Source organism: Mixophyes fleayi, chromosome 4 (assembly GCF_038048845.1).
Source record: "Mixophyes fleayi isolate aMixFle1 chromosome 4, aMixFle1.hap1, whole genome shotgun sequence".
Classification (NCBI taxonomy): Eukaryota; Metazoa; Chordata; class Amphibia; order Anura; family Limnodynastidae; genus Mixophyes; species Mixophyes fleayi.
Window position 1 is genome coordinate 141,159,295 of NC_134405.1, and position 20,794 is coordinate 141,180,088.

Below are 20,794 nucleotides of genomic sequence, written 5' to 3' on the forward strand. Positions count from 1 at the left end.
AGACTTTTTCCTAGAGCAGCGCCATTTGAGCTTTTGCATATTCGTTAAAACTTAATAATCTCTCTAATGCATAATTTGAACAATAGATTTTACAAGTCATATATAGTGGAAAATATGTTCAATTATCGCATACTATAGAAATTCATTAAAAAAAAAGGCAGGTCAAGATTGGACAGAAATTCCTAATGATGGAATTTGTTAGTTTTACGTTATTATTTTTTAACCCCATTTGACCCCAAAATAACATATTATTTTGAAGCTGTGACTCATTGAATATTGCCTATATAGGCAATATTTTGTATTCCAGAGAATATAGGAGATTTCTCTCCACATTATTATTTTTACAACAGCCATTTAGGTGATTTGAATGTAAATTTAAGTCACTACAATCACACTTCTCACTTATCATTTTAATATTTCGCTTATGTAGAATACACAAATTGTAGTTAATCAACAATAAAGATATGAATTTTATATAGACTAAACTATAAAGTGCCCCATTTGAAACACCTCTCCTTTTTTGTGTTTGTGTATATACATTACTGTTTGAGGGTAAACCACCTACACATGGAATTGATGGTTATTATTTCCATGGTAGAGAGTATACAGGGCAAAATTAATATTGTCCCCAATGGAGCTGCAGCTTGAGGTCACTTCTCACAAACAGCTGCATGAGCAACTGTGATTGTTTTTATCTTGTTCTAAGACTAAAGTGAATGATCCCCACTGGGTGTAGGAGAATTGCTCTGTCCTGGGTTACACCGGGTACCAATGTTCACTAGCCCTCCCTTTGCGAGGTACAGAGTGCAGCTCCTCCTTCATGTAATGTCATACCCTGACGCCACACTGTGTGAAGGAATGAATGGTTTGTGGGAAACACTCCAGGTGGTCGATGCATCCCTGCCACTCCTCACCTGTAAGGTATACGCAGAGTCACTCTGTGTGGTAGGGAGATCTAGCGATTGCAAGCATGACCGTGAAAACCGATGAGATGGGAATTGGTCTTGTACTAGGGAATAGAGAAGCCAAAGAGCACCAAGCTCTGTAGGGGAGGCTGTGGAAGGGTTTAGCACAGGCCCTGGGTTGAAGAAGATCATTGCAGCAGGTTTGGTCTCATCTGTGGCCAGTAGAAGGTCAGGTGGAGAAGAAATAAGCAGGGGAATAACGGGGTTGGGGTATGTGTGCTTGGGGTGGGCAGCAGTGCTGTTGTGTTCAGAGATTTGACAAGTTTTAGAAGACATTTTATACTGCTTTGGAGGACTTTCAAAATACTGACATGCAGGAGGGATTATCAGAGGCAGATTGGAACAGGGGATGATGTTGCTGGGGGATTGGTCAGAAGTACTGGGTGACCATGGAATGTGAGTTATGTGACAGAGGGAGGTAGACTTAAGAAGTCATAAGTGTGAAATCAGCTCAAAGTGTGAAGATAGAGTGTTAAGGGGACCTGGGTTTGAAGGAAAGGCAGTAACTGGGTTGATTAGGTAGAAGCAAAATTGGGGTCACAGGACATAACTATGGGGGAGGGAGGTAGAATGAGTTTGTTTGTTTTCTAAAGAAGAATATGACGCTCAGGGAGGACATGGCCCCAGAGCAAAGTTCCTAGACGTGACACAGAAATATATTGCACGAGTGAACTTTTGATCTGTTAGAGCATCACAAAGGGAGTCAATGAATGTGGTTTTCTCTATGAAAGGTATTCAGGAGGCTACTAGAGAGGATGAGTGTCAATAGAAGTTAATGGTAGTGAATTGAATATATAGATAGGGAAACATTACCACAGACATATGGATGCACTAATGATGAGCGGGCTCGGATTATTGCAATCCGAGCCCACCTGAACAGTGCGGATCCGAGGGCGATCCGAGCACTGTTCGAGTATTTCCGGCGGAGAGAAACAATGAAAACGAGGCTCTGACTCCAAATCCCGCCGTCGGATCTCGCGATACTCGGATTCTATAAATTCCCCGCTTGCCGCCGCCATCTTCAGTCGGGCATTGATCAGGGTAGCGTGAGGTTGGGTTTTTAGTGGTGCTGTGTCCTTCTCCTCTGTCCTGCTGAGTCCAGTGGTGCTTTGTCCTGTGCTCTGTCCTGCTGAGTCCAGTGGTGCTTTGTCCTGTTCTCTGTCCATTGTTATAAAAAAATTATAAAAAAAATAATAAAAAATGAAAAAAAAAATTATACAAAAATTATACAAAAATAATAAAAAAAATGATATTTTTTTTTAAAAAAAAGTATAAAAAAATTTCAACTGCAATACTTAACTACCTTAACTGTTCCTGCAGTCCAGAACTATTAGTACTGCAATATTTAACTACGTTCACTGTTCCTGCAGTAAAGAAAAATTAGTACTGCAATATTAAACTACGTTCACTGTTCCAATCTTGCACCTCTTTTTTTTGGCATTATGTTCTCTTTGGGGCCTAGTTTTTCAAACTGCCATCCTGTCTGCCACTGCAGTGCCACTACTAGACATCCAGCTACCTCGGTGCAACCTTTTGGCCTATAAACAATATTGTGAGGTGTGAGGTGTTCAGAATAGACTGGAAATTAGTGGAAATGATTGTTATTGAATGTTATTGAGGTTAATAATAGCGTAGGAGTGGAAAAAAAACAACAAAAAAAATGGTTTTTAGCACTTTTTATGCTTTTTTTTAAAAAAAATCAGAACCCAAAACACTAAATCAGAACCAAAATCTTGAGTGGGGTGTTTTGGCAAAACCAATCAGAACCCAAAACCTCAAGCTAACCTCAAGCTAAAAGTGGCCGGTGCACACCCCTAGGATGCACTAGCGGGTGCACAAAACAAAACCAGCTTCTGTTTCAGCGTTTTTTGAATCATTATTCACACTTTTTTTTTTATAAAGGACTGTTGGCAGCAGCCCACTTGAAATAGGAGCTAAAAGAAGACATTTGGAAACAAGAATATGTACATATTTTCTTTTGGTTCCAACTGTAGAGTTTTAATATACAGCTGTGGGAAAACTAGAGGAGCACCGCAAGGAGGAAGATCAGAATAGGAGACATTTTTGGTTCCTGAGAATGTTTTGGAACTGGGTTCAGGTATTTTTTTTTTATTATGGTTAGTGTAATAGGGGCCAAAATAATGTTATACTCTCTATTTAGTTTGATTTTGTTACTATTGGTGTTTGATTGAAATAAAAAATGAAAGGTACAGGATTCTGGGTATTTGGATTTGTTAAAACATCACCCTGTTACATCAATCTCTGGTGGACAGGACTTCTACTAGGGAACGGAGGGCAGCCTCTCACACATGCTCCTCTAAGGATGTCTCTGGATGGGAATAGGGCTTGTGCTAGAAAAGGGATAAAATGAAGGTCACCGAGCAGCAAGACAAAGGAGCTCTGTGCAGGCAGGTAGCTTGAATCAATTTCTAAAATAATATTTTCTCCTCATCATTCTTATTTATGTTCCCTTCTTATGCCTCTTTAGCCTACAACAGTCTGCATATGATGACAAGTTGTGGGAATAATACTGTCATTATAGTATATATAAGTTTAAATTAAATTTAATATCTAACCCCCCCAACCCATCCCCATTTTATTGATTGATGTGGTTAGCAGCAAATCACTATATATAGTCACAGTGATGTAAAATTATTAAATCTGATTAGATGTCACTTCATGGCAAGCGCTAAAAACAAATTTTCATGCACACACCCTCATTGTGTCACATCCCTGGCATGCTGTGATGACTCACCAGGAAATAAAAAGAATTTAGATCAGGGATGCCTGATACACTTCAGGGGCCGAATTGTGCTGCACTCTAACCTTAAAAAGGGCCACATATTATCCTTAATCTGAGTGCTCAGTTAAAGAATACACTTAATTAAAGAAAGAGACACATATCTGTCGTAACAAATCAGCAGGCATTTTAAATAAGTGATGTGAATGAGTTCTCTGTACAGCGCTGCGGAATTAGTGGCGCTATATAAATAAATGATGATGATGATGATGATGATAAGTGTTACAAGCTATATCAAATAAATCTGACAATAGGAAGGAGCTGGGAGCTGTAGGTGAAGAATCGGAGGACCACCTGTTGGCCATCACTGGTGTAGATACCCTATCTCCCCCTGATTGCAAACCTAGTCAGGGCAAATAATGCTTAAAGTAGAAATTATAAAGTGTACATTTTACTTCTTCGTTCTGTAGCTATTATCCCATACAACATTTCCAGTTATAAGGAGTCGCAAGTGTCAGATATGCTCCAGTCTGTATATGTGCGTGTTTTTACTTTGTGATGCACAGAATGAATTGACACAATTTATGCTACAAAAACTGGTGTAGAACTCTGCATCAGTCCCTCCTGTCTATATTGAATGATACCATATCAATCCATATAGGCAGTTGACTGCATATAAAAATGGTAACAATCAATATAGTGGCTTTTATTTGCAATCTCCTGTCTATATTGTTTGATACCCTTTGTGAACAGTCTCTTGTGTATACACATACAGATATCATTTTTACTTTTCTTATTTTTATATTATCAACAACTGCACTTAGTAATCGCCAGATACATAATAAATGCATTGTTTTAGACATATACTATATTCAAATAGACCGTCAGACAGACATTAGGTCAGTGTTGCTGAGCAGTAGGAATCAATATTCAGGTAAGACATTTAATTCATAATTGTAGCGCTAGTATCCCGAGCAGACGACACATGTACTTTAGATACCTCCACTGCCTGCAAAGAACTACATCTCCCAGCATGTAGTGGGTATGAAAAGCATGTGAAGGAGCCATTACAAACATCAGTTGGAGATTCTGAGAGGAACTCAGTGAGGCAGACATCCTAAAGGAGTGGGCCTCCTTCAGACTATCAGAGAGAGAGAGAGTAACAGGAGTCTGAGAGACAGAGAGATTATGGAAAGAGAGACACCCTGAGAGTTTGGAGAATACTTCACCATGGAGGAGTGGAAGCAGCTACCAGGCTCCATGACTGATAGAATCCATGCTGCAAATGGAAGCTAGAGACCAGTTGGATAAGTAACACACATTTACTTTACTGTTGATTTATATGGACTGAATATTTGCTGTTAGTCAGTGAAAAGGTGGGGAGACCTGATTTGTGATTTGTAGTTCCCTTTTGCAGAACTGTGCATATTGACAAGGATATAGTGTAGGGAAAGGCAGATAAGATATTGGGACTGAGATAAAACCAGAAAAGGCATGTGCAAAAAAATCCTTTACTGAGTGAAAAGCATTATAAGAGTTGTGGCACCAGTGATTGCAAAGGGAGCTGTGAGTTGTTTCATCAGAGAGGAAAAGAGGGAACAATGGGGCACATTTATCATTTATCGGGAAAAATGAGAAATACTTATCAATCCTTATCGCATGGATAAGGATTGATGTGTTTATCAAATTTATGAAAAATGGAACACAGAAACAGCAGTTCCGAAAAACTGCTGTTTCTGTGATAAAAAAAAACCCATACTCACCACTGCCTCTTTGGGAAGCGCTGTCTCTGGATCTCCTCCTCTTCAGCTTACTTTCTGTTCTTCATGCAACTGCGCATGTGCCGTCCAGAGAGCTTGAGGCTGTGACAGGGAGAGATCACAAGATCACTCCCTGCACATGCGCTGTCCAGAGCAGAGCTGGACATAACCAAGAACAAAAGTTTTAGCAGAATTTCGGATGATTAACACAACAAATTCCCGAAAAAAACATTTTTTCTGGACTTTTTTTCGGGAATTGCGGCCGGAGCAGTGACCATACTTTTTTATGGTGACTGCTTGCAAAAACGATAAGGAGTGCTAAGCAGCAAATATCCATTATATCTGCTACGAGGCACCTTTAATAAATTCGCGTAGAAGACATCATGGCTTAATTTACACGGTAAGTGCACGATAGTGCACTACCGTGCTTTCTTAAATATACCCCAATGAGTGTTATAAATGCTTAGGCACCCATATTGGTTTGAGTCTAAACAAAGTCTTAAGGAGAAATTACCTGTCTTGTTGAGAAAGGATAAACAGAAGTGCTATTACTTGGAATCCTGTGTGTTAAGTCAAGTTAAGAGATATCGGGGACTGTGTTATCATTTTATGCATTCTGTTATATTCATGCATATCATCTTGTGGACAAAGAGTGAAGACCTGCATTTGTGCTATTCTCTGGAATTAAATATGTGAATTTATATGTTTATTGTATGCATATGCTAGTTATTTGAGACAAGTTTGCATGCAATAACATTACAGTGTTATAGAAATCATCTATGTACTAGAGGGGTCTTATGTGGGTGGGACCAAAACAATTGTAGGTGGGGCTAACAAAAAGTAGCTGGGATTTAGAAATACTGGAATTTAGTTGTAGTAACATTTAGGAAACCCTAGTTGTAGTGACTTAAGACACAGTGGATTATCTCAAAAGAAATACGGGGGAAAAGCTGCCAGTCCTGTGCTATTATCTGCTACTGGTTTATTATCTGCGACTAGTCACATTATCTGCGACTGGTTTATGCCTCTGTCCTCCAACTTGTTTAGTTCTCTACTAACATATCCTTCCAATATCCCCTTCATAGGAACATACCTGACTTTGTTTAATAAGTTTAACTATTGCAAAACATGTTGGCACAATCGTATTTTAACAGAGCAGCATATGAGCATCTCACTGCACTGATGCATCTTTCCCTGATGACATTAGATACAAACTCTCTCTATATATAATTTTTTTAAATATGTGCACTGTGTGTTTCAAAAAAATGCATTAAAATAATCCTTATAATATATGGCTATCCAGTATGATCACCACAAAAGTGAACTGCTGCAAGAAAACACATATTTTGTAATAATGGTATATCAGCCATAAATGTGCACAGTGATTGGTGGTGGTTTGATAGCAGTGCAGGGAGGGTTGGCAGACAATGGCATAATTAAAGGGGAGAGCAATTCCAAGGGTTTGCTTGTGATATACTCAGGGCCGGATTAACCCTAGGGCTAACTGGGCTACAGCCCAGGGGCCTCAGGCATCCAGGGGGCCCTTGAAAGTGCTCAGCAACAGTATTGATCAGTCAGGGGCGGGGGTGCTCCCGGCGCGATCAGTGCTGCTGAGCACTTTCACTGCGGTCCTTCCCCGACGCACTGTAGTCTTCTTACTGAAGAGATCTCGTGAGTCTCTCTCTCACGAGATCTCCTCAGTAAAGAGCGTACAGCGTGCCGGAGAAGGAGGTAAGTGCCGGGGGGGGGCCCTCACGGGGGAATGGAGGCCCCCTTAGCCCAGGGTCCTCCATTCCCTTAATCCGGCCCTGGATATACTAAGTGCAAAGGAGGCAGGATTAACTATATGATCAGTGCAATGGGTTGTTGGCCATGTGTTTAACAAAGTGATCAGAGAATGGGACCAGTGCATGGTAGAAGGCAGGCAATGGAGTCAATGCAAGAACCACTGAAGTATCAACTGAGCTGGAATAAGGATCTCTGAGGCCTGGAACATTTAAGACAGGAGGGTTATCATTTTAGACACATGTTAGACAAATACACAGGCAAAACTGCGTGCACTACTGTTAGGTGCACACAGCTCTGCCTTCACAAGCAGTATAGCGTGAAGCAGGACATACCTCCCAAATCTCCTTGTAGTCGGACCAAATCCTGACTAAGCAAGATAGTCACCAAAATTCAGGTCTGCCCCACCAGATTCAGAACCATGGGCAGACTGCCCTGCTCTTTCCTACATGTTCTTGTCACTTTCATCACCTCTGGCTGCTGGTGTCTTTAGACCAGTTGTTGCTTATCTGGATCCTGGAATGATGGGGACCTATTTGGAAAAAAAATGGGTACATGTAATTTAGAAAGCACCAACCAGCCAAGGCATTAATTTAATAGCACCCATCTTTAATAATTAGGCCTCCCCCAGCCCCAACATTAAAACAGTACATCAACTCTATATTTACATCATGCTGCATACATTTATAAAATACTTCCAGAATACTTCCAGAACACTGCAAAAACTATAGCCCCCCTCCCAAAACTCAGCCCCATATTCAATTAATAACTCCAAACAACCCAGCATTAAATCCTGTCACCCCTTCTTTAATAGGCCCCACTATTAAACTAAATCGTCCACTAATAAATTAAATTGCCCCATCACCACACAAATAAAATAGCACCCATTAAATAATTAGTCCCCACCTAAACTTTCACATTGAATTAATAGCCTATCTCTCACCCATGTACTATTAAGAGAGCCCGCTCCCTTCCCTCATATCACACATTATGCTAAGAACTCCCCTTTTCTCACACATTAGAGCAGCCCCCTTTCACACATTAGAACAGGCCCCGTTCACACATCAGAGCAGCCCCATCCCTTTCACATATCAGATCAGCCCCCCCTTTCACAAATCAGAGCAGCCCCCCCCTTCCACACATCAGAACAGCCAACCCTAATTCCACAAATCAGAGCAGCCAACCCCCCCTTTCACACATTAGAGCAGCACCCCCTTCCACACATCAGAGCAGCCCCCCCTTCCACACATCGGAGCAGCCACCCCACTTCCACTCATCAAAGCAGCCAACCCCCTCTTCCACGCATCACTGCATCCACTCCCCCCTTCCACGCATCAAAGCAGCCATCCCTTCCTTTCATACATGAGAGCAGCCAACCCCCCCTTCCACACATCAGAGCAGCCACCCCACTTCCACGCATCACTGCATCCACTCCACCCTTCCACGCATCAAAGCAGCCACCTCTTCCTTTCATACATGAGAGCAGCCAACCCCCCCTTTCACACATCAGAGCAGCCACCCCCTTGAATTGGTAGAGCTGGCTGCGGGAGGTTGCCCTGCTCTCCTGGGAGTCCGGGAACACTCCCAAAAGTTTGTGGGTCTCCAGGACATTTCGGGAACGTAGGCAACTATGATGTAAAGAAATATATTTTTGAGAGTAGAACTAACAAGAGCTTTAGTAGACCATATCTTCACTAATAAATGTGCCAGTATGGCTTCTAAAGACCAGTTTGTGGTCTTAAGTAGGGAGGCGGAGGGTTCTTTAGTCTTCCTCTGGTGTTGTTTATTCCCACAACATTACCCATGAAGATCTTGAACCCTGACTAAGGTGGAGGGGCAAAAACTAAGCAAAGTAAAAGTTTATATATACGGAAAAAACACACACATCTGTACACACAACTGAGCGAGAAAAAGGGGTAATACATAATGAATAATTAGCACTTCTGTTTTTAATCTGTTTGGTCTTTCTTGTCCATCTGAGGACCCTCTAATATTAGGGCGGTGTTTGGAGTGAGGCGCTGGCTATGCTCTCCATGGTGCTGGCTACACCCTCTCAACACTAGCCACACCCCCTCCAGAGGAATGCTGCTCACAACAGGCTCTTCATAATTTTCAGCTCGAGGCCCGTTAATCTGGCCCTGAAAGTACATGACCTCCAGTGTGGATTTTACCCTTTGTGAAATTAAAGAAATAGATATGGCTAAGCCAAGTAGCATTTTATGAGAATACAGAAAATGTGAAATTAATGTAAGGGATGGTTAGTAGAATAGAATTTTAATTTGACATTTTACTCCTTTCTCTGCAGACATGTTCAGTCAGACCTCAAAACCTGAAAAAGTTTGTTCAGATCACTTTTACAGTGCCAAAATCCAGAAGGTATGCTGTGGGTTTGCTCTCTGTTTTATGTGAGGTGGGCCAATAGGCACATTTGCGCAAATAGACATGCATTGTGTACCTGTATATTTTGTGTTTAATAATTTACCTTTGATGCATGTTTTTCTTTAATCTTACTAAAATCTACCTTTTTAAAAACACTTTATTTCCACAAACCTTGGTCTCACTGGCAGCAAAAGGATTAAAGATAAAAAGCAAATAAATTAAATATTTTGTGGAGTAGCAGTCAGGAACTGCTCAAGGAAATGTCTCTCCGATATCAAGATAATTCAGAACTCGGCTGATTTGTTGATAAGTTTGACAGACTCTTGAAAGGTCGTTTTCTGCTTCTCATATCCTGTCAAATGCTAGAAATGGACACAAGCATTGTAGTTGGCAGCTGTGTTGTTATGCACATACACATACACACTCTCCCTCACACACACATGCAAACACGCGTGTGCATTTACACATTTGGAAAGTTTGCAATAGGAAGTAGAGGAAATGGGTAGCACAATACATTGCCTTCATGTATCATGTCAATTCTCCTACTTGTGATAGCATTTTACTGGACTTAATGGGGAAATATAAACCTGTGAATAACTTTATCAAGTATACATGCAAAAATCTGTATCATGTAGAGAGAAAAGTGCCACTGGAAAGAAAGGATGTATTTTATCTTGATAGTGAACACACCAAAGCCTAATTTTCGTCATCATTATCATCATCATCATCATCATTGTTTATTTATATGCACCACAAATTTCATGGTCCCTGACATCATTTTACAGATATGACGAATACGAATCAAATATACATAATAACAGGAACATGGGTGCAGTTGAGCAGATTATAAATGCATGGATGAAATTAACAGAACAAATTGCATATCATGCAAGAAATTCAGCATAAGACATGACAGGGACAAACAAGGACTTCTGAGAGTGGATAAATAAGAGACATAAAGAGCTGTGAGAGGTTACATTCTAGAGGGAGGGGATAGAGATACAATAGCAGCAAAGGGGACATTAAATGTAGCACAGTGAGCTTGCAACCATCCTTGGTGGCAGACTGGAGACCTGGAAATGATATATGTATCTACTAATCATCAATGAAGAGACCTGGGTGGTGCACAGGCTCCAATGTTCTAGAGGCCCTGATAAAGCAGAGGCCTATGTGGTTCATAGGTACTCAACAGGTCCCAGATGTCAGGTTCCATCTCAGGAAAGAAAGGGGCCTTGGACTGATTAACCACCAAAATGTAACAAGGGAGGTACTCAAAACTGCTGCCAGATAAATTAAAATCAAGTCCCAGGATTGAAAACATTGCTAGTGGAGAGATGGATTCTCGTGAGCTGAGGGTCAGATGATGTGACTGTGTCCAAATGAAGATTTGGCTTAATCTCCTTTGGATAGTGGACGGAGATTGGCACATTGCTGTAGGCTTCAAAATGCTGGTTGAGCATAGAACATGGCAGAAGAGGCTCAACAGAGGTCTACACCAGTGAAGGTCATGGGGTGGGCTCTGGTTGCACTGAGTTTTATAAAGATGGCCAAGCAATGGTTGTAGTGAATGCTCCAGTATGTATCGCACTTTTATACACAGCACATGGGGAGGCTTTGAGACTGAGCTCTGGCTATGCTACGGGTTTCCTGGCTGGTGAGCACAGGCAGAAGTCACAGGTTGAAATGGTTGTGGCAATTAGTCCCTATAAGTATTAATTCCTGGGTAGGGAAGGCAATGTAGCTGGGATGAAAGTGCAGAATAAGGAGAGGTCCAGGTGCCAATAGTGTGAGCTGATCCAGCGGAGCACATATAGGTAGAATTGATAGACAAATTAAGCTTTTGGTGGATGGGTAGGGATGTAATAGGGTTGAAGGTAGCATTGAAGGGTGTTGGTGAATTTGCAGCTCCCTTAGTGTGAGCTGCCTTTTGATGTCGGTCCTGTTGCTTTTCCAAGTTGTAATTAACAACTAGTAGACTGTTCCAGGTGCTCAAATTATCTAACAGTACTGTGGACTTCAACATTTGGTACTGTATCAGCTACCTGTCTGGCATTTTTTAATCAATTAAAGTAATGGCAGCATTCAAGTTGTTGATGACAACTGCCAATGCGCTGCTAGAAACAAATGCAAGGTGGGACAGGAAATTTGATTATTAGAGTGAAAAAAACTAGTCACCAGAATTGGGATCTCCATTGTTTGCTAGCCTCCAGTATGGTCAGTATGGTCACGGGAAAAGAGATTAACTTGTATACCATCCATCATGAAGTCTGCATTGTATACTAGCTATCGGCATAATGGTTTGCACTGCTTACTAGCCATCAACATGAGGGTCTGCACAGAGGCAGATCCTAATAGGTGTGTTTGGTATAGTGGCCCTTAGCCCAGAGTTGTAAGGTACCCAAGAACTCTCTAATTTAAGCTCAGTGCTGCAAATATGAGAAGGATAAAATTATCCTATTTTACATAGCTGCAGATTTAGTGAAAAAGTCAATATTTTCCATGGGTTTGTTTTTATGATTGTTGTGGTTTTTGACACTAAGAAATGCTGCTAAATAAACTCTGATATTTCATTATTGAGAGTTGTAAAACTATACTAAATAGCAATGCAATGAACTGTTTATATGTATTTACAATCTATATGGATTGATACATAATATTTCCCAACATAATCAATGCCTGGAGTATTCTATGACTGAGTTATAGGATGCATATGACATTTTAATCTAAATATCTTTGTTGTGCAGCTCTCTCCTGGCACTCTGTCCCTGGCAGCAGTTTTATAGAGTTCTGACACTTGAATACTAAGAATAAGAGGTCATGGGAAATAGTGGAGGTTGGAGGGAAACAATAAACATGATCATATTCTGCTACATATTTGCAAATATAAGAAGGGCTTAAAGGGGAAGCATGTATTTCAACCCAAAATTCACACCTGGCCATACCTCATATAATAATGCTTTAAATTCTAGAGATTTTCAATTATTTTTGTACACATTAGGAATCATAGCTCCACTTAGTACCTGTGTTGTCTTTCTCTGGGTTTCATTTTTTAATGGCACAGTCAGTGTTGAAGTGGAAATTTAGAAGTGGGGGTATGAAAAATGTAATGGGAATGTAAGTGAATGGAATTTAATAGTTTTACAATGAAAGCAGTAGGAGAAGTGACGGTATGGCGTACCACTGAATAGACCCCCACTTCGATCATTGAGCACAGTCGGATTCCTTGATTACAGACAATAGACAAAATGGCAGAAATAATGTCATTGGCTTATTAGATTTAGAAGAGGATTCTCTGTCAAGATGAATATTTCAATAAATAGAGTTTACGTTGGAAAGGGGAAGTTAGTCTCATGCCTTGTATGACAAAATAACTTCTTAAACCCTTGGTTTAATCTCTGCATGATCTCATCCACACAGAAGAGGCCACACTAACACTACAAAAGAGATCATATACGATTAGTCTTACATTCGATGATTCCTGATGTTGTAACTATTATCAAACTGTGGGTGAATGAAATATTAGAATTGAGTTTTCACTATAGAACTTCAATGTAACAGTGTTCACATAAGTGGGAAATCAGAGAGAATATATAAGTCACAAAGACCTGTGCCATTTCATTATGAAACAACATTGCTTGCATAAGGCAGTGTAAACTGATAAAAGTATATTAGCGTTCCACAACACTTAAAGGGTTCTTCACGTTCAGTCAATTTAAATTTTTTGGTTTGTATATGCCATCTTGAAACTTTCATAACACTTTAAATTTATATTAACTTAGTTAAACACTCTCTGCATCTACTAGTTTGTACTGGCTCATCAAAGGAGCAGAGTATAATAGGCACACTGGTTTCTTAGATAGAGCCCCTCAATGAAGTCTTGAGCTTTGCTTCAGGGTTGTCATGGTCCCACTAGGCAGCAGCTGACAAAGGAAAATTTCAAACACAGAAATAAGGTATGCATGGAGATACAAAGATGTAATGAGGGACTTTGGACATGCCAAGGGTTGGGGAAGGAACACAATGTTTGAGTCAGAGAATCTGGGTCAATAGCAAATAGTCAACAAAACAATTGCTGAAAACTAGTTTACAACACTTAGAAAATATATTGCTCAGGATTGGAGCATCAGAAGTATCAGGTGTGCTCAAGGACTTTCAAATGACAAGATGCATGTCGACCATATCTATACATTCAGCAAGAGACCACATTTGCTGGGGAAGAAATGTGTGCACTGGTGATTGCTGGTAGTGCAGTGGCAAGGATATCTAAGGGACCTGTATTCAAGAGAAACAGAATGGTATGTTACAGAACCATTCTATTACAGATGAGCACTGGGTATTCTTTGCTAAGCTTGAGAGAACAACATAGTTGGATTTTTGTAATAGGAATGGTAACATGTACATAAGAGGCTTTGATTTAGAACCAAAAAACAATAAATCACAAAAAAGTTGTAGGAAAGTACTTTTATGGTGATATTCTGTGTGGAAAACCATACTTTGTCTTCAGGCTATAGGAGATGTGCTGGACTTCAGCATTTGTCAATAAATAACTTTTGTTGAGCAGAAGCCCTAAGGAAAACCTTATAAACTTCTGAACACACAGAATGAAAATAGTAAGTTAGCTGTAGCAATTCACAATGGAAGCATTGCTCAAAAAATATGGGATGGGTATAACAAAAAGAATAAAAAATGGAGTTCTACTTGAGGATTTCTAGACATGATTATTTTCAGCTGATGCTGCCCAAGGGAGCAGCTCCTCATAGTCATCTTAATATGCAGAAACAAGGGGGGAAATTTAAGTAACTTAACATTTTTATACTGGTTTTGAAAACGCTGCACATGTCATCGATTTGCCCTGCAGGCAAATGCCAAGCAATTTTGTCATCCAAGATAGTGAATCCAGCAGTTTGCAGGCTGAAAAATAAAATTGTTGCGTATGCGCATTGATTTACAAACTACTAAATTACATGTGGTTTAGGGGAAAACACTATTAGCAAAATGAACCCCCCCTCCTGCCTCGCCTTTAACAAGCCATGCTACTCAGCATTGGACCCAGTCCTTAAATGGGGAACAGAACAAACATCTAGAGATGACTGGCCCAATGCCAGAGTCAGATTAAGGTGGGTGGGACTAAGAACACAACCATTAATAAAGAATGATACTAAAACATCCTCCAAGAGCAACTTCTCCCAACCATCCAAGAACAGTTTGGTGACAAACAATGCCTTTTCCAGCATGATGACGCAACTTGCCATAAGGTAAAAGTGATAACTAAGTGGCTCGGGGTTAAAAACATTGAAATTTTGGGTCCATGGCCAGGAAACTCCCCAGAACTTAATCCCATTGAGAACTTGTGGTTAATTCTCAAGAGATGGGTGGACAAACAAAAACCCACAAATTCTGACAAACTCCAAGCATTGATTAGGCAAGAATGGGCGGCCATTAGTCAGTAAGTGAGCCAGAAGTTGATTGACAGCATGCCAGGGCGAATTGCAGAGGTCTTCAAAAAGAAGGGTCAACACTGCAAATATTGACTCTTTGCATAAGCTTAATGTGATTGTCAATAAAAGCCTTACACACTTATGAAATGCTTGTAATTTTTCTTCAGTATACCATAGCAACATCTGTCAAAAAAGTCTAAAAACATTGAAGCTTCAAACTTTGTGAAAACCAATATTTGTGTCATACTCAAAACTTTTGGCCATGAATGTAGTCACTAGTACGCACAGTGTTTTGTATAAGGACCACTATAATGCTCTCTGTATTCTATATTGGCCACCAGGACAGACTCTGTGTTGTTAATATATCATTTTTATTATTATATAGTCACTAGAATACTTTATGTATTTATATTCGTCACTAAAATTATATTTTTTATTGTATATTGGATGGTCATTGTCTTGTTTTTCTGTGACTGTAATATCTTGTATTGTATTAGTAATTCAAATTCTCTATGTATTATAAATTTGACACCAGGATTATCTCTGTATTGTTTAGAGGTCACTAAAATACACTTTATACAGTATTGTAAATTGGACACTAGAAATGTCTGTGCTTTGTAAAGAGATTACTATAACACACTATAGAGGTCAGATGTATGCTCTCTTTATTGTATATCTGATACTTTATATTGTAAATTGGCACCAAAACAATAGGCTCCTCATTGAGCTTATTGACAAGTCAGAAAATACTGCATTGTATTTAATTATAGCTGTTTGAAATAATTTTACTAGTGTTAGTCATGCAAACCAAATGTTGCCAGTTGTTTCCTGACAATCAATTTATAATGTGGACATGTCACATACAAACCAACTCAATGCTTTTTTTAATACAATTTTGATTAATTTATATGCAGAAAACAATTTAGGCATATTCAGTTAGCACTTGTGGCATTTAGTAATCATGTGAAACTCAGAAAGTACTGTACACTATTTGAGGCAACATTGTGGCATATTTTAACTTGCTGGGCAATATTGATGGTCCTTTGGTTTGACATGGCATAGACATAGGCTGCCATTTCAAATCAGATGATGACCACATTCAGTTTGCCCCCAATATGTTAAGGGACTCATCCCGCCCTTTCCAATGCACTGTGGTCCACGTCCCTCTCAGTGTAATTTGCACATGAACACTTACAGTCTGGTTCAATGTGTATATGTACTCATTGAGTTTGTGCTGATGTGTGCCAGCTATTCTTCTCCATTCTGCATCTTCTTTTCTGTATAAACTAGACATGAATGGTATGGATTAGGAAAATTTCCGACCGTTCTAAGTTTTGGGGTTCCTAGTCGAACCAAAACATGACTCGGATCTGAAAACAAGGCAAAACGTAATTTCCAGGAAAATGTCAGATCTTGCGAGTTTTGGATCAATACCTTTCTTATATAGCAATAAAAACAGAAAATAAAATTCAGGGCGGTGAGGGCGCTGACTGTCTATTTGAACCTGCCTAGTATATTATATTTCCTTAGACTATGGATCAAAGGATTTCCACATAAAAGGAATATATGTAAATAATCTTACTATAAATCACACTATACCAAGCATCTGAAGTAAGCGGTTGCAGCTTCTAAATTAGTTCTTGTTTATCAACTCACACAATATATAACACAACAGAAAAAAACAAATAAAGCACAGTCAACTCTTGCAAGTGCTTGGATATCACCATAAATAATATTGTTATATTTTATCTTATATATAAAAATCATTGTTTGTTTGTCAGTCTGGTTATGCATTCAGATACACAGATGCACAGATTAGGATGAAACCAATGCAAGGTGGTCCAGTTGGATCCTGGCACTTTGACACAGCAACCCAGTTCTGAACCTGCATTTGGATACCCCTGTACTGATTGGGATGAAACCAATGTGAGGTGGTCAAGTTGGATCCTGGCCAGATTTTAGGGGTGTTAGGATCCCGGTCGAACCTCCCTTTGGTGTATGCTGGGAACAACTTTGACATGGGGGCCTGTTCTGAACCTTCCACTGGATGGATTTTACAAAAACTTACAGACTGGTAACATTGTATCCCAGACGACATACTAGGGGTTGAGGTCCTGGCTGGTGTACGCTGGCCAGAACTTTGATCCGGGGAGCCTGTTTAGGGCCCTCCACTGGATGAATTTGGATGACATTTAATATGAAAACAAAAACAACACTTGAAAGCCACCTCATGGGTGTGTTGGAAAAGCTGTTAAGCTGCTAAATATTTTTTAAAGGTTGACAGTTACATCCAACTCATTGATAACTTAATAATATTTAAACCCGGGCAACGACGGGTACTTCAGCTAGTAAAGAATATATAATACGTTTATTAAAAATAATAAATACAAAATCATAGCAAATTACATATATTAAATAAAAAATATATAAAACATATAAAATCATATGAAGTCCATCAAGCTTGCAATATAAAAACTTGTAAGGTCTTAATTCTAATAATTCCCAATAGTGCACATAGAGGGAAAAAGTTCTATCATTATTTCCACAGATGAAACTTTTGGAACTTGTGGTAAATCGATCAAAGAATATGTGTTGCTATATCAAAAAGGATCAATATTCAGATTTTACAAACCTTGTTCAAATTACAAGCAAAGAATCCACTTGAATAGAGCAATTAGGATCGAGATCAGGGCCATCTTAACAACATTACGGGTCCCCGGGCAAAGCAGTGTATCGGGGCCCCTATATATATTCTATATATACATATATATATATATATATATATATATATATATATATATAGGGGCCCCGATGCACTGCTTTTTTTAAATGTACTCACTCAGTGACCCTTGAAGTTTTTCTTTTGCAGGATTATTTATTCTTATTAAGAGACTTGCCTATGGGGCCCTCTTGCCAGTAGGGCCCCCGGGCACCTGCCCATCGTGCCCAATGGAAAAGATGGCCCTGATCGAGATCAACACAGTCTGTGTTGGCGATTTCTGACACTGCTGGCTGCAGACTGTGTCGGTGGTGTCAGAAACTGTTTCTAGTGAATCTTGTGAGGGTCAGTCTCAGTGATATCTTTATTAAGCACGCAAAAAGCAGGGAGTTTTTTTCAACAGTGATAAGCACACCTCAAAAACAAATATATTTCTTTCTTTTAAAATACAAAGGGCCTGATTCATTAAGGAAAGTAAAGCAAAAAAAAAGGTTGTAACTTTGCTCCTCCAAATTAGTTTACTATTTTGCACATAAGAAAAATGCAGTATGTTTTTTCATGTAGCACACAAATACTTGATAGCTTTATTTTCAACTGAAATGTAAAGTTGATCTAGGACATGTCCTATCCCAACTATAAATCTGTCCCCACATTTTAAATTTACCTCCCCCTCCAATGCAACATGGTTTTGCCAAGCTGCAAATTGTATCCCTTTTACTTCTTGTTATTTCTTGTATGCACTGTAAAATCTTAAGTGAAAGATATTTTATGAGTCTGTCTCAGTGACATCTTTATTAACCAGTCAAAAAACAGGTTGTTGCATGATTGTGAGCAGCACCCCCAAAAAACAAATATATTTCTTTCTTTTAATAATATTTTTATTTTCTAGTCAAAGTAATTTTTTGGGAGCAGTCTCAGTGACATCTTTATTAAGCAGTAAAACATGGTGTTCTTTGTCTCACATTATTTTTTGTTAAAACAAATTGTCTAAATTTGAATTATATTGTGGAGCAGTGTCAGAAGAACTGTAAAAAAACATTCCCTACTCTCCCTATCTCATTAGGTGTTCATCTGGTGTGGTGGCAGGGAGCTACAAGTAACACCAACTTGTTCAAGTAGCATTACTCGTCTTGGCAACCATGGATGACTGTACAGATTAGGAGCATCCCAGTACCAATACTGGAAGTAGTAGTACATTTACTGTTACGACCTCAACTAGTATAAAAGGTAATGTGCGAAGAAAGTGTCCTCCAAATCCTAACACTGTTTGTTAAATGAAATCTCAAATAAAACTTCACCTCTTGATGTAAGGAGGATTAAGATAGTTTCTGATTAATGGGGTAATTTGTCAAAAAAATAAATAAAAGAAAAATAGCTTACATTCCATACACTACCTGGAGTGGCAAGACAAGGCTGAGATCATGCCCACTTTTTTCTAGTAGGGGCCCTGCTACTGCTGGTACACGTACTGGAATGCCCATTGCAAAAAAGAGTACCCAAGTTGGTCATGCATCTTCCTTAATTTCCCATGCACCACCTTCTAGCTCAGAGTGTAAATCTGTCACCTCCAAAACAGTCAAATCAGTGCATGAAAAGAACACTGAGGCTGAACAACAACTTAGACACTCACAGAATCCTGAAAATAGTCTAAGTACGGTATCCATGAATGCTATGTGTGAGTCTGACATTTCAAATTCTGACACAGTAATTATAGGGCAGCCACCTTACCAGATTTCTTATCCATTTGAAAATGTGAGGCTGAGTAGTAATGATGATGATTTAGACATAGAAATTGAGGATGCTATTTTGGAGATTTCAAATGTGCAAGAGATTGAGGGGAATAATAAATGGTACCACCTCATGCCCATGATAAGCAAATTGTTATGCCAGGGTATTTCTATGCCACAAGAGTAACCAATCAGTCAGGATTTGCGCAGGCTTTCTCTAGGGTACAGAGTCTAACGAATCCCCCAGTCTTCACCAAGAACTGCCACAAGGTGGTATGGTCTTTGCTGCCAGAGGTTCGCAGGTTGCGGTCCCTAGAGAAGCCCCTGACGTGAGAGGTGAGAGACGGAGAGGCTGCGAAACACAAGGAACAGAGAGCAAGTCAGACTCTGACTGGAACTGTTGTTCCTACACAGATCCTGTGTCAGAGTTGGATTAAATAACAGAGGAGATTTGAATTCTTCACCTATGAGTCACATGATCACACTGTCGAGAACCGATACCCAGAATTCAGGTAGCGCGCTCGGCAGCAGCACAGGAGCCGGAGTGAGGACGGGTAAGTATCTTACAGGTATAAGACCAAAATGTTTGAAATATTTTTATCCAAACCCAGACAACACTTGTCAAGACATTTGTAGCCTTTGTGACACCAAAATAAGTAGAGGTAAGGAGTCAGGATCTGCCTGCAGTCCTCTGCATCACATGCTGCTTATTGGCAGCTCCTGCCTCCAGGACCTTGGACTTGTTTTTTTATGTTATCTGGCAGTACCTCTGTTCACCAGTGCTGCTATTGTGCCTTTTCCTTTGTTATTACTAGGGGTTAACCTGTCTCACTACTTATCTCCTGCACCTGGGTGTTCTCTACTTTTACCTCTCTCTTCCTTGCCTGTTGCTGGTCATTGTTGCTGCTGTTCCATGTTGCTGTGCTGTTCCCTTTTATCCTCTGCTGTGCTCCTGGTTCACCCGTTCCCTGGGATCTCTTCATATTACCTGCTTACCTGCATCAGCCATGTTCCTGGTATTTGCTTTCTGCATCTTCATGCAATCCTCATTCCTACACCATTTGGTTTGTACCTTCCAGCAATAAACATTGTGTGTTTCACGATATTCCTGGCTCCTTAGCTGCGATTTCTGTATGGAAGTGTGACGTAAGGACTTTGCTCATCTAGGCACCTCCTCCCTGATACTTCATTTGCAGCGAGTTCATTCAAGTCATTTTTCAAAAGGTGGAAAATTTGTGTACAGTAGCAAGCAGCACCTCTTTAGCTAGCAGTTGAATGGAT